This window comes from Crocodylus porosus, unplaced genomic scaffold (genome assembly GCF_001723895.1).
Source record: "Crocodylus porosus isolate Cpor-Errol unplaced genomic scaffold, CroPor_comp1, whole genome shotgun sequence".
NCBI classification, from domain to species: Eukaryota; Metazoa; Chordata; order Crocodylia; family Crocodylidae; genus Crocodylus; species Crocodylus porosus.
The window spans coordinates 79,748,195-79,763,787 of record NW_017728949.1 but is presented as its reverse complement, the minus strand read 5'-3'; positions in this window follow the sequence as shown (position 1 = coordinate 79,763,787).

The following is a 15,593-nucleotide window of genomic DNA, read 5'->3' as shown; positions in this document are numbered from 1 at the left end:
TATTCAAGAGAAGGTTGGATGTGTATCTAGCTGGGGTAATGCAGGCCCAGCACTCTTTCCTGCTTATGCAGGGGGTCGGACTCGATGATCCATTGAGGTCCCTTCCGACCCTAGCATCTATGAATCTATGAATCTATGAGGACATCTTTGGCCTTATCTATACTACGTCCACAACTTGTTCAAGGACATACATTTTCAAAGATGCCCTACCATCCTCTCCTGTTAACAGACATCAAATCCAGAAAGGTGATAGTTAAAGCCACTACAGGAGCAGGTCTCAAGACCTTTGTCTCTAGTATGCTTCAGAGTGGCCTCATTGCTGCATTTTCCGACTTGGTGCATGTAAGGAACAGCAACTGGGCACAATGTGTTTGGGAGTGTCCCTCCCCCAGCATGCCAGGGATGCAGTGTAGGCATATGTTCCCTTTTATTTTTCAGCAGAAATTTCTAACTTGGACCCTAGAAACTCTCAATAAGGGAGGCTTTGACATACCTGGCACATTCCTATAAAAATGTCCAGCTTTGATACATCAGTATTTTCCAAACAAAAAATCAGTATTTTCCAACAAAATTTCCAACTAGTTTTATCCTATAGTATGGGTCAGGCTCCTGGGAAAGTTCTGTCTCCTGCATACGCAAACTTTCCCTGTGGTAGACATGTTGTTGCCCACAATGGTAAACACATTGTTTCAGAAGAATGACAGTGGGTGCACCTACATGAAACACTTTACTGCACAGTAAAGCAAAATGCACATGCTTACTGGGCATATCTACATGAAATGCTATGGCACAGTAACAGCAAACTCATTGCTATGGCACAGTTGCTTGTTGCTACAGCCATAGCATCACTGGGCACGAACCACAATGGTGATGCTACTGTGCAGTAGTAATGAACTACTGTGCAGTAGCATCTAATAACAACTGTGTGGCGATGGGATGGTGCAGTAACACCGGTTATTGTGCAGTCATTTAACACTTGGTTAAGCAAGTACTAAATGACTGCGCAGTCACAACTGCACAGGCAGCTACTCTTGTAGATGTGACACTGCAGTAAACTGCTCTAGTCACAAGTAAATTTGCTACCTGCAAATGTAAGTAGCAAATTTCCCTATTCTTTACTACACAGTAGCGCTTATGGGAATGCCTGACCAGGAGCAAATTTGCTCCTGGTCAGCTGGCCAGCAGGGAGCAGGAAATTGCTCCCTGCCCCTGGAAGCTACCTGCTGCTGGGGCAGGCTCTGCCACTGGAGCCCAGGCAGGGTCTATGTTTTCCTGCCCCAGCAGCACAGAGCTCTAAGCCCCTCCCACTCTTAGACTGCAATCAGGGAGTGGGGGCTGGGAAATCCTTATCTCCCAGTGCCAGCCCCACAGTTGTGGAGCCACTGGTACCAGGAGATCCTGATCCTTACCTCCCAGCCCAAGCCCCATGTGTCATGGCGATCAGGCTGAGAGATGTTTGTCTCCCAGCATGAGCTCTATGGTCACAGGGTCAGTCCTGGGAGATCCTTAGTCCAAGCTTGTGATCACTGATCAGAGCTGGGTAGGTAACAGGCTCTCCATTATCATGGAGCAGGGGCTGGGAACTGTTCCAGTAAGGCCAGGTCCTAGTCCCATGCCCCAATCGGGTGATAAGGGCACAGGGCTTGGAAAGAGCTCCTGGAAAGGGAATCTCTGCCCAACTAGGGGCTTGCTGCTAGCTGCTCCACTGGCAGATCAGGGCAGGGCCTGGGACCTGTCTCTCCCATGCAGCTCTTTCCAAGTTCTTTGCCCTTTTGGGGAGCAGGGGCCAGGAGCTCCCTGCTACTGGGGCAGGGGGACATTGTCCCTGCCATGGCAGCAGGCAGCCCCTCAGGGACATGGAGTTCTGGGCCAGCTGTGCTCCCTCCCAGGAGTCCCGGCCCTGTGCTCCCTGCCATGCCCTGGGCTATTAGCCAGGGGGATCCTAGAGTTCCCTCTGATGGTGGCAGGGGCCCATTGCAGGACCCCAGGAAGTGGGATCAGTTTGCTACCATTAGCAGCAAATTTGGTCCCACTTCCCTGCATGTATAGATGCCTGCCTGGGAGCATTTACTCATGAGTAATGTACTTGCGAGTAAACTGCTCCTGGATCTAATGCACATGTAGACGCATCCATTGCCATAGGAAATTGAATTTTAATAGCCAAATCTACTCAATAGGATGAAACACAATCTTCTTCAGATTCATCTAAAAGTGGTCATTAATATTATTGTGCTATTGTTTTTATTTAATCTATATAAATTTTTCCCATGTTGCTATGTAATTTGAGAACACATTATTTCCTTACCACTCAAATACATGAATTAAATGTAAGCCTATATACTATGCAACTCTACTCAATAGCAATACTGAACAGTCAAGAAAATGTGAGATGTGCATGAAGAAAAGCACGGATTTATAAACATTAATATTCCTTTACCTCTAATCAGCTAAAATGAAAAAGATGTAAGTTGGAAGTATGCATATCTTATTAAAAGGTATATATTAATTCTTCTGTCTTTAGTATGTCAAACAACCGTGTTCCTGCACACTTCTAACTATTTACAGCTGGAAAACAGTTGCTATGGATGCCACTAGCGGTATGTAGATTGCTGGTTTCTGCTCTCTTTTAATCTCCCTTAATAGTTTTCTGTGCATTATGACTGGAAGTGAGAATACATCTTAAATAAAAATGAACAGTCTAGATGATGTGGAATTTAATAATTCTGCAATTGTGTAAAAGTCAAATATACTTACATAACAGCATTTGCAAAACCTTGTGTAATGTCTCTGTTGCTAAATCAGTAAATGTCTTAAAGAAAGGAACTATATTTTGATTATTTTGTTGTTGAGTTAAATTTATGTTGAGTACACAGAATAACATTCTCATTTTCTTCCCACGGATCTGTCTCAGTCAGGTCCATGGACCTCAGGAATATTTTCAGATCACTAAGTGGCATTATAGGAGAAGAGTCTCAGAAAATGAACCTGAGGCTGACAAAGTGGGGATTTCTAGAAGTCACATGAAAAAAAAATAGTATAATATGCAAACAAAGGATGCTTTTACATGCTGAGATCAAAATTACAATCATATATACACACCTAACTAGGATATCATCATCATCACCAAGGGAAATGAACTACCACTGCTGAAGTAGAGGGGTGAGGAGGAGAGAAAGGGAGAGTAGGATGTGATGCCCAAATAGGACCGGTAACTCAAAACTAAAGTTAACAACATAATTTTAATAATGTAACAATTGTAACAATATAACAATGTAACAGTAAGAGGAAGGCATTAATATAATCTCCCACTATGCTTTCTTCTCATCCTTGTTAGAAACTATTTTTAGCAGGACTGTATGTTGGATGCAACTCCAAAATTTGAGGTTTAAACAGGGTTTTGAGAAAAAGAAATGCCTGTAACAGTAACATGACATTCCATCAGGCCCAATAGGCTACTGATGCACTATGCAGTCTTTTCTCACCACATGTATGAGGTATAGGCTGATTAATGCACACCCTGTTGTGACTTACTGCTATAATAGACCTGACTCCAAAATAATTGTCCTCAGCTAATCAGAGTCACTATTAGAGAAAAAGCACACTGATTTAAGACATTAATGGCAGTATGCCAGCTATCCTGAGGCACTCGCAGGACAATGCCACCAGCTGAGACGCACTGATTAACATGCCTGCCCCTGCCAGATTCCTGTGAAGGTCACAGTCACAGTGAGGTACTGAAGAGCTGTTTAGAGGACACTCTCAAGGCTTGCAAGAATTACACTGTCAAATTTAAAAAGCATCTGTAGAAATGGCCACACTGTGCTACCATGCATTGTATACCCATGCATTTATAGGAATGAAGATTGTACCATGCTACAAAATGGTGTTTACTTACTTTGGGCCACATTTAAGCTTTATTTACCTTTGAGATAGTCGGAAGACTGAGGGGACAGGTGAAATGTAAGGTTGGTTTCTCTTAAAGAGAGGAAGCTGTGGTTCTGAATACCAGAGGAGAAAGCTTGGGTTGGGAGCTTCAAGAGCTGATGGAGTATCTATGTAACAAGTCTCTAGGAGCCGTGGAGTCCTCCTCAGACTTCCTTCTCTCTCCTTTGCTCTCCCTGCCAGAAGAAAATCTATCCCATCTGGGACAGAGGTGCAATCAGTAAAGTTTTAGCAGCTCTTTTAGGACTCATCTTTGCTATCAAAAAGATGTGAAATCTGGGTGAGAAATCTTGAGTTAAGAATACAACTATTTTTTGGCAGTGCAGAAAATTCTGAAAGGGAAGGAAAATATATTTTTTCCTGATTCGCATCCCACCACATCTAGTAACAATATTTCCCTGGCATAACATTTTCAAATGCATTGATTCCCCATTTTCAAAAGAGGTTATTAAAGATCCTGTGAAGACAGATAAGTGCCAAATGGATTTTCAAATGTCCCTGGATAGCTGATGGTGTATCATCTAGGGGTACACCAACAGAGATTTTTTTGGGCCGATATTGATAGCCGATTTTTAAGGAGGCATATTGGCCAATACCGATCCAATTTCCAATACGCAGCCTGGCATCTTGAAGAGCAGTGTCCGTCTGGTAAGTCTGTTGTGGTGGAAGGGGAGGAAGGAGGGAAGTGAGGGTGCGGGAATCGAGGTTCCTGAGGTGAGGAAGGGAATGGGACGGGGCAGGGCTCAAGACAGGGCCGCAGCTTGTCCGGGGGGCACAGGGAGGTGGGGGCAGCTCCCATCACTGCACACACCCTGGGAGGGCACGGGGTGGAGTGGCTGCCACTGCAGGCTGGGACCAGGGCTGCACTGGGCTCTTCCCGGTGGTGGCTGGGTCGGTTTGTGCTTGGGGTGGGGTGGGCGGTGGCACTGGGAAGAAGGGTTGAGGGGCTACAGTGAATTTTGGGGGGCTATAGCCCCCCGTAGCTCCCTCTCAGTGCTGCCGCCATTGCCTGCCCTGAGCACAGCCTGGCCCAGCCCCCACTGGAAAGAGCCTGGCACCGCCCCAGCCCCAGCCTGCAGCAGCAGCTGCCCCACCCAGATCCGGGGGCACATGCCTCCCATGTCAATTTTCTTTATATTCATAGTGATCCAATATCAGACCAATGTATCAGTCCACCTCTAGTATCTTTTATTGAAACCGTTGAGAGTTAGGTGCCTAACCTGCCTATATGCTTTTGAGAATTCAGTTAGGGTCCTATCTGAATCTTTAGGCCCCTTAATAACTTTGGAAATCTGGCTTTTAAGCACATACAACCAGCTTTCTAAGGGTATTTAGGCAAATATATAGATGTATACCTACTACAATTTTCAAAAGTGAATAGCTGCCTAACTCCTATGCATTATTACATTATTTTGCAGTAAGCTTTGCCCATTCTAATGTCTCCAAGGATGAGACTTCTCTGTTTCATATTATTACCTCAACAAAGCTCCTGAGTAGAGACAGCATGATCTGCCTAAGAGTAAGACTAGAGATGAGAACACGAGGTGTAATTCTGCTTCTGCCAAAGACCTGCTGTGTTTTCCTGACTATAAAATAGGAATTATAATAATATTACTTGCCTACCTATTTCACATGGCTGTTCTGAGGATTAATTAGGTAATATTTGAAGAGTGCTGTGAAGATATTATTATGTGAAGTGGAGCCCTCAGGAAACCATTTAACATTTGATTTATAATTTCAGTATAAAGAGCTGTTAAACATCTTTGTACAAACATCAGTACATGGATTTATTAAACAATAATAATATAGCTGACTTACTTTTTTACAATGAAAATAGTGAGTAATATGTTTAGACTAAAGCCTAAAACATTAGAAGTTTTTATTTATTATGAACAATACAAAAGAAAAAAATGTAATTTGATTGCAGACGCATTCTTTTGTAAACCACTGAAGTTCAGAAATGTTGAGAGGAGACTATTGTTCTAGCTACTATTAAAATAGAAAGTATCTTAGTTGGACTTTCTAATTAAAACTTTCATAAAACGTAGGGTGATTGCAGCTGCCTGCCTAATCAAAAAAATAAAGGAATACACTATAAAAGACAGTACAGGGTGAAGTTGAAAACATGCCTTCCTTATCCCAGATTTCTCACATCCTTTCACAATAGAATCATAGAAAAGTAAGGATAGAAGGGACCTCTGGAGGTAATCTAGTCCAACCCCCTGCCTGAAGCAGGATCATCTCTATCCAAACAATCTCATACAATCTTCTCTAACCTATTACTAGTGTAAGGAGGGACTACTAATACAAACTAGACTGGTCATCCCGAGGCTACTTGTTCAAATCTAATTTAGATTACAATAATAATATATAAAATTGATGATGTTCTCAGTTCACAGGGGTTCACACCAGAAAGTCTGTCAATACAATTGGCATAGGTTGGCTGCTTTAGAAGAAAAGATAATGATTAAAATTGCATGGAAAAATAAATGACTGATTTTACCCTTGAGAGGTGCCCTCCTTTTTCCCCATTACAAAGAAGGAAAGGAAAAAGAGGAAGGCCCCTTTAATTTAATCAACTTGGACTGAGAGTCCCTGCTGTAGCTAGAATATAAGGGAAGGGTTCCAGCAGTAAGAGGGCCAATATTTTTGGCAGGTGTGCCACAAAGTAAGTCCTGTGCCCTTCTGAAGTCCTGCTCTGATCATCTTCCTCCACCCAATCTGCTGCTCTGCTTTCTGCTCCGTCCTGTGCTCCGTGCCTGTTCTGCTGCTCTGCTTTCTCTGCCCTGCCCTATTTGCCACTGTGCTGCCTACCCCTCCCTGATCTGCCATGTGCCGCACACAAAGCCTTGACCATGCCACTTGTGGTACGCATGCTGCAGCTAGGCCACCGCTGGTCTAAAGGTACAAATCGACCCTGTCTTCTGCCTGATTTCAGGCAAACATGGCTAAATACCTCTTGCTCTGGAGAAGACTACCACCATGAGGGTAGGAAAAAAGGAGATTAAGTGGGTTTATAAACAAGATTGCCTGTTCATTGTTTTCATGTTCAGTTCTTTATGATGATTTGGTTAATTGCCAATTACACATTAACTGCAAATGTGCTGAATTAGAAGTTTATATGAAAGTTCAATTGCCAATACAATGTAGTTAAATTCACTCTTATGACAGTCTACATAAATCACAGTTCCAATTTTATACATCAGGGCAGACGGCAGATGTCTGTTTTGTGCTTCCGGTGATTTTATTCATGCCACTATGAAGGCTTTTCTGGTTATTGTGTAGATATAAGATTTCAGGATTTTCTCTTCCTGCATACTGCTGCCCTTATTGCCTCTCAGGTGACCCATATGTTCTCTGGTCACCATCATTCTCCTCCTAAATCTTCTGCCTCCCTCCCTCCTCATGCTTGTTATACTGAGACTGGGGAGTCTGGCTTTATTATTCACTTTTCCATTCACTACCTCCCTTTCTACATCCTTTTTAACATTTTCAGATTCCTACCCCATCATGTATGTCCAGTGGTATGGCCTGGAGTCTCAGTAGGTGCATTTATGTTGTAAAAAGTGCATTTATACTGTAATTTTTTTAAACATTATATTGTGCTTAACAGATAATTGTATTCATCACCATACACACACAATGGTGTTTCCATACTGGTTATATTTATATAGCTGTAATTACTAATATTATAGGTTAGAAGTACTGTAGAACTCACTTAAATGCTATAGTAAAATCTCTTCTCCCCTTCCCCCATTATGAGATGTGTAGATAAACAACAGATACACAGACATGGGTTGGCAACTTATCGATAGTCCCTTGATGCTAGGTGTATGCCAAGTGATTCCAGAGAAGTCAGGTATCCCCAATCAATGCTGTCAGAGGGATTACCGGGGAAGGTCCCTTGATCAGGTTCTGATCCTCACTCACACCGGAAGTCCGGAGACCGGACTTGGAACAGCGATGTTCCCTCCTTCCTGCTGGTCACCTGACACAAGCGCTTTTTATACCTAGTCTTATGCTAATCTGTTGGCTTTAGAGCCACTCACAATCTTGCCCTATAGCTGTTACCCTATGGGATTGAAAGGTGTTAAAAATTATCATAAAAGTTACTACCTAGACTTGGGTTTATCCAATAAGCAAATTACAATGCAGCATCTTTAGGTTTGAAATTGACATTACTAAGCCCAACCCTTTTAGGTTTCTTTGAATATGCTTTCTTGGGACATGCTTTCCTGGAATGTGTTGGGTGTGCCAGGCAGTTGGATCCAGTTTTTATCGTCAAGGCTGAACACTGAGCAAAATATTAGGTCAGCTAATCTTGCAGCTACAGCTTCACCTTTGGGGCCCAGTTAGTTCCACGATTAATACGAAGTTAGTTTTATCATTTTGGTTAAACTTATGACAGACAGACAAGTTACATTTGCGGGTTATGAACTTACAAGCTTTATATTAGCTAATATTACCTGTTAGGCAAACTACCAAATGCCTCCAAGAAGCACATATTTATTGCTTATTAATCCTTCTGGTTCTGGCCGTCACATAGGCTCTATGAAATCTTGATTCACTTATCACAATTCTACATATGCAAAATCCTAGCACATCCAAACTTGCAGTGTTAAATCACTGCCTAGGTTTTAAGGTGCAGAAGTGAAGAATATCACATTAGATTTAAGCTATTTTTAAAGTCATATTTTTTTCAAATACTGTAAGATTAGACCTTAGTTACCTTTATTCATGAGAACAGAACCCTCAAACTGCTTGCTTAAACAAGGACAGTACTATCAGTAGCTTTTCCTAGAATCTTTATTTTTTTAAACAAAATATATGAGAGTGCCGCAAGTCCAGCATAATTCAAGAGTGAAAATACTGAATCCTCCATGCAATATTCCTATCTTTTATCATATGTCTCATTTCATTTTATCCATTTTGCTTTCTGCTTTTCTTTCTACCTTTTTTGGCTTGCTGTCTCCTTTTTAATTTCTTTACTCTGAGGGAAGTCACATTGGGGTTAAGTGTTAGAATTTATGAAATGATGTGACTCAAAGTTAAATTCATATTACCAAAGCCTCTATAACACATACATGGTATGAATATGCAAGTGCTTATGATGACGCAAACATTTTCTTTAACTCATTTTCAGTGAGCATGTCTACACAAGACACTTTACTCAAGATTACACCAAATTACATGAGATGCTTAATTGTGCAGTAGTGTAGTTTACTGCAAAGTAAGCATGTGAGTCTACATATGCACATGCTTACTACGCAGTAAACCTCAGTAACCACAAGTAAATTTCCTACCTGCAAATGCAAGTAATAAAAGTAACAAATGCAGTAGTGCTCATGTAGATGCCTGACTGGGAGCAAATCTACTCCCGGTCAATCATCCACCAGGGGGCAGAAGATTGCTCCCTGCCCCCAGGAGCTGCCTGCCTTATCTCCCAGTGCCAGCTCTACAGTCGCAGGCTTGGAGATACTGATAAGACAGTGGGGCTGATGCTGGGAGAAAAGGTCTCCCAACACTGGCCCCATGGTTATGGAGCTAGCACTGACAGATAAGAGTCTCCTAGTACCAGTTCCATGGTGCAGAGCTGGTACTGGGAGTCTGGTGCAGAGAGCTCCTCAGCCTGTTCCCCACCCAGCTTCATGCTTGCAGAGCTGAGCGAGGAACAGGCTCCCTAGCCTCCACCCCACATGCGGGGTCGGGGCTTGGAATTGTCTTGGTCAGGGGCAGGTCCCAGCCCCATGCCCCAATTGGGTGATTGAGGCACGGGGCTTGGAAAGAGCTGCAGGAGTGGAGTAGTTTCCAGCCCCCTACCCAGATTTGCCGGTGGAACAGGCAATAGTGAGCTAGCTGCTAACTGCTCCACCAGCAGATCAGGGCGGCGGGGTGTGGAGGGACTGAAACCTGCACCTCCCTTGCAGCTCTTTCCAAGTCACTTGCCCCCAGTCTGGAAGCCAGGGCCAGGAGTTCCCTGTTGCTGGGGCAGGAGGATGTTGTCCCTCTCTCAGCAGCAGGCAGCCCCTGGAGGCAGGGTTTAATGTCCCAGCCTTGGCCAGGAGAGAGCTCACCCTGGTGGTGGCAGAGGCCCATTGCAGGGCTCCAGGAAGCAGGAGCAGTTCACTGCCATTAGCAAATCTGCTTCTGCTTCCCTGCATGTGTAGACACCTGCCTGGGAGCATTTACTTGCAAGTAATTTCCTCACAAGTAAACTGATCCCAGATCAAATGCATGTGTAGGTGCTTACTGCACAGTAATTTGCCTTAATCCTGAGTAAATCTGCTACCTGTGAATGCAAGTAGCAAATTTAGTCAGGAGAAATTCCTGAGCAGTATGTCATATGTTAGATGGCTGACTAAAAGCAAATTTGCTCCTGGTCAGCTGGACAGTGAGGGGTGGAAGATTTCTCCCTGCCCCAGGGAGCTGCCTGTTGCCTGTTGCTGGGGCAGGCTATGGCTCCAGAGACTGGGCAGGAACAATGTTCCCCTGCCCTAGCAGCAGGGAGCTCCCAGCCCCCACTCCATGGCTGTGATTGCAGAGCTGGGGCTGGGAGACATTGTCCCTGGCAGCAGGCAGCTTCAGGGGGCAGGAAGCAATCTTCCAGCCCTCATCAAGGGACAGGTAGCACCCAGGGGCAGCCAAAACTGCAGCCGGGCAGTGCAGGGCTGGCAGGGCAGGATCTGACTGCTGCCATGAGCAGCAAATCTGCTCCCACTTCTCCACATATGTAGACACCTTCCCAGTGTGGGTTTACTCTAGATGCATCACTGGGTGCATCTACATCTGCAAATGCTCAGGATGGGTTTACTCTAAAGTAAACCCATCCTGAGCATTTGCAGATGTAGATGCACCCAGTGATGATCAAATTCAATGCAGACATTTTTTCAATTACAGATATAAAGCAACTTTAACAGATTTCCCCCTAGAAGGACACTTGCTTAGAACTTAAACAGCCTTGTTTTGTCTCTCTGAATACCCCTTGAAGCGACCCAGGCATGGCTTGTTGAATAGGGGGAAGCCCTGTCTTCTTCTGACTCTAAGAACTTGGCCGTCCAGTCTGTGACCCTCCCTGGCTATCCCTGGCTCTGACTTAGAGGACAACCTACTAGTTCAGCTTCCGAGGGAGGAACTATATCTCTTGACAGGGAGACGTTTAACCCAAAGTTCCAAGCAGCAAAGCAGACGGTTTCTTTTCAGCTGAGGGCAAGGACCACAGGGCAAGAAAAACCTGCTCCCTCCAAAGGATTAAGCAGTCCATCTGAATCCCAATCCAGTCCATACAGCCAGTGCCCCAAAGGTTTGTCAGACAGACTCTTCAATAATTTTCCAGTTTAATCCAGACCTTCAGTATTGTTTAAGAGTAGTTTGTTGCTACAATGGGCTACAGATTTATATTTCTGTTTTACATGTGTTCATGTTGTAATAGTTGTATGCCTCAGTTTGCCAAAATTGGCTATTTGGCTGTTCCCTTTCTTCAGACTCTGCAGGTCACCAGCTGAATCATCAGCACATCAGGCTGCTCCCTCTTTGTGTTGCTTATTATTCTCTTCCCTGGAGGCCTCCTGGGTGTCACCTACAATCCCACGGGGTTGAAGTGTCAACAACACAATTCAGTTTCCTCTTGATGCTGGAGGTTCATCTTGTCTCTTCCATTTTAGGCAGCTCTGAGACAGAGATTCCCCATTAACAAGTTAGTCAGGTAAACTGAGGCATGCAACATTATTACAACATGAACACATTTAAAACAAAAATATTATAATAAAATCTCTAGTCCATTACAGCAACAAACTACACTAAAGCAATATCAATGGTCAGAATTAAACTGGAAAATCATTGAAAAGTCTGTCTGACAAGACACGCTGACACTCCAGTGTTCTTACTGCCCATCTGCCTTGATACCAGAAATTAGATCCTATCCCATGAGTTGTGTAGAAAGGTAAAATGTGGTTTATGAACCACTCTGAATGTTATGCAGCACACTCCGCAAAGTAGAACAGAAGATGATAAATCATTTCATACACTGTGCAATAAAGAAATATTGAATCATATACTGCACTGCCTATGGCATTTGTTATACGCTCAGAACAGAGGATATTGCATAGAATGACCAAGGCTGAAACGGTGAAGGTTTCTTTCAGTTCAGACCCTCAAAAACTAAGTTAAAAAATAAGGTTGTATGTGTTGTGGACACTGTTAAGGTATTAAAACCTATTTTTGGCTAGGTTGCATAAGTGCCGATACTGCAAATGACACGTGGCTGTGCTGAAATAAATGAACTGGAGCTTTGGGTCTGTTACCTGACTGTGCTATCCTCATTCTGCACAAAAAATAGAAGCATCATGATAGTACATTTCTAAAGGTCAAATGTGGACAGGTTTCATATTTTATTGTCTCTATTATTCAAGTTGAAGAAGTCCAAATGGTTTGCTGAATACTTAAAGCACAGATTAAAAATAATGACATACAGCAGGTTATAATCAGTACAGTATATACAATACTGAATTAGATGAAACCAGCAGTATTTCTATATTATGAAGTGTTGTCTTTCTCTCATGAGAGAGTGCTGTTCTTTCACTGTGCTACTGCTGCAGTTGAGATCACTGAATTGCTTTTGTCAACAGCCCCCTTCTGCTGTCAGTGAAAAAGGACTAACAGCAATGTATTGTCAGTGGAAGGCTGTAGCTCTTGAATTTACTTCTCTTCCTGATTTGTCAGAACCTTAGATCTGAAGTCATGAGTCAGGCCCCCAAACAATCACAAAATTGGCTCAGGAAGCATGACTATGTTTTAATAGCAATGTTTTGTCTGTCTTCTGATTTTTTAAACTCTTTTTACACATGCCTGGTCCATGGCAATTACTTACTGTTGCCAGTTATTAGTGAAAAAATATGATTCTAGTTAACATGCTCCTTCTTGACTTAATTCTGTGGCACAGCACAAGTTAAGTTTTGTGTCCTCCTTGCTTCTCTGGTAGCTTTCTGAAGGTCTTCACTCCCGCAAAGGCCTGGGGAAAAGGCAGCTTCAGAGGATTTTTTTAGCCTCTCCAGCAACAAAAGCCAGCCCTGGAGGATCTTCACCATAACCTTACACACCTAAGGATGTGGGCCAGCTTCACCCGCGTAGTGAAAATGGTACCCACACTCATTCCCTATTCAAAAACTTCTCTCATTTCTTGAGGGGAAGATCATTGCATGCAGCTGTTATGATTGGCTGCCCCTCCCCAGGTAAGCCTTGCTTTACCACTAGGCACCTTATTCTCATGCAGGTTAAACTCTTAGCTGTTTGCACCTGGTTGGTACTTGCCCCCCCCCAGAGCTCAAGTAGATGTAAGACTTATGGAAGATGTGGAAATAAATGCATTATGCTCTTCTAACTTTGACCACTCAGTATTTGGAAAATTAGTTCACTCTAAGTAATAGTGACACTAGCAGGGTGAGCTTAAAGGTGCTTAAGCAGAAGAAGCTGAGATTTTATTTCCCCCAAAAAATCAGAATGCAGAATGGTGTTGGGAAAAGATAAGTGATTTCCTACTTTAGATAACCACAGCCCTTCCAGTTCCTGGCAAAGTTAGCCAGCCAAAGCTCACATAGCACTTTGGGACTGAACAGTTCCTTGCAAGGTACATCAAGTTCAAGTTTCTTTTTTCTTCTCTTCTTGAACACGCTAAGGACTTGTGTGACTGAAAGCAATATTCTCTTCTTTTGACAGAGTAACATAAAGTGTTTTCTGCTATGGAACTAAAATAACAGTATGTAAGTGGACCAGAGCAGAAGGATGACCATACATGCAGACGTTAAATGAATTGTTAGAAAATAACCCAGCCTACATAGGATTTAAAACAAAAAACAAGCTTCTGGCACAGAAAGAAAACCTGTTCATCTACAGCTATCTCTTTGCTCTTTTTAAGCTAAGCTAAAGTACTGCAGCTTTGGGTAAAATGGTGAGTTGGTAACTTAGTGATCTTGATGTAAGCACATACCTGATTGCAGTGAACTGTAGTCTTGTAACAGGCACAGACAGAAGTGCAGCTCCCCAGTCTAACTGAGAACATTATGCAAGAAGTGCTCTGAGTTGCAACAATCCTCTGGAACAAACAGAAGTTCACTGTTGGCTCCAGGGGGAAAGGGAATGTAGCTGGCGGCTGCAGCCTGCACGCCCAATGAACAGACCTGGTTTCCCCTAGCAATGGCCCCTCCTCCCTGTCTGTTCAGACTGGGGGGAGAGAAAGGGAGGAGAGAGAGCTTGTTCTAGGGGTTCCCCAGCAAGCACAGGAGGGTGGGATGGGTGAATTGGAGCCTTCCCACCTCAGGGGGCTCCAATACATCTGCCCCACCCTCGGGGGGGGGACAGGGGCTGAAAAAAACCCAGACTGAACTCCCTCCACACCCTTTCCCTCCTCCCATTCTGACAACTCAAGACTAGGAAACAGTGCAGACAAGTTACAGAAGAGAATCTATTTTGAAATAACGTCATCTGACCCCTCATGAGGGTTCAGATTTTCACCTGATCAGCCATTTTTGAAGCAGTCTGCAGCCATGCACTTTGGTTTGCTCATGGTCATAGACCGCTTTCAGTGGCCAGATTGAATGAAAATTGTCATTTCTGCCTGCACCGATAGAGAGCCAAAAGCTCCTGGTACTTTGAGGGTGAAGAGGCAGCAGAGAGAGCCTCAGGTGGGGAAAAGCTGTTCATTACGAGCTGCCAGGGAACAGGTACTCAGGGATTTACCTGATACAAGAACTTAATACAGAAGTAGCTGTGCTGCAGTAGCACCATGGGCTAGAGCCCTGTATGGGAGACAAGAGACCAGCAGCAGTAAGTCGTTCTGGGGTTGAGCTGGTAAGCTAACTCAGTAAAGACCTGTGGCAGCTCAGGGAGGCACTGGGGCTATCTTGAGGAAGGTGAACAGGATATTGCTGTCCTGCAGGGGAATGTTACCTAGGATAATGGGAGGCCTTGTTATGCAGGCACGTAGCCATGGTTTATGTTTAGACCCAGAGGTGGTTTAGCTTGTTAACCAAGGAGTAAGCCTTCTGGCTACAGTTCCAACCGGTTGTTTGGGCATGGCTCAAAGGGAAGTGTGCGGAGGCCACAGCAGGGTGCCTGGGGGTTTAACTTCTGGTGGGATACCAGAGGCATGCCAGTGTTTAGAGTCCTGCTAGGGCCCTTATTTCAGGACTTGGATCTGAAGCCTCGAGAGAAAAAGAGGGAAAAGCTGATGCCTAGCTTGGACATGAGCTGAACAAGGGCCAGGGGGCCCAGTGCCCAGGGATGGAAGAACCAGGGCCGGGGGACCCTGTGCATGAGAGTGAAGAACACGGGGGCAAGGGGTCCAGACAGAACCAGAGTGGGCTTGTTGCCTGAGGTGGGCGGAGACAGCCCTAGAGGGGTGAGATGAGGGACAGTGGCCCAGAGCCCAGGGCACAACCTGACAGGGCAAGACTCCAGCTGGGACCCATAAGTAAGGCCCAGGCAACCCTTCATACGGGTGCTGGAGTGTGGCGCACAAAGGTATTTTGCTTAGTCAGGCCCCCTATGGCTCTCCTACCATATGCACCTGGCACACCAACATCTTACAAGTGGAGCTTGCAAGTTTTTTTGGTGCTCTACCCAAAAATGTTGTCAACCCCTGGCCTAGGCTGAGGGAA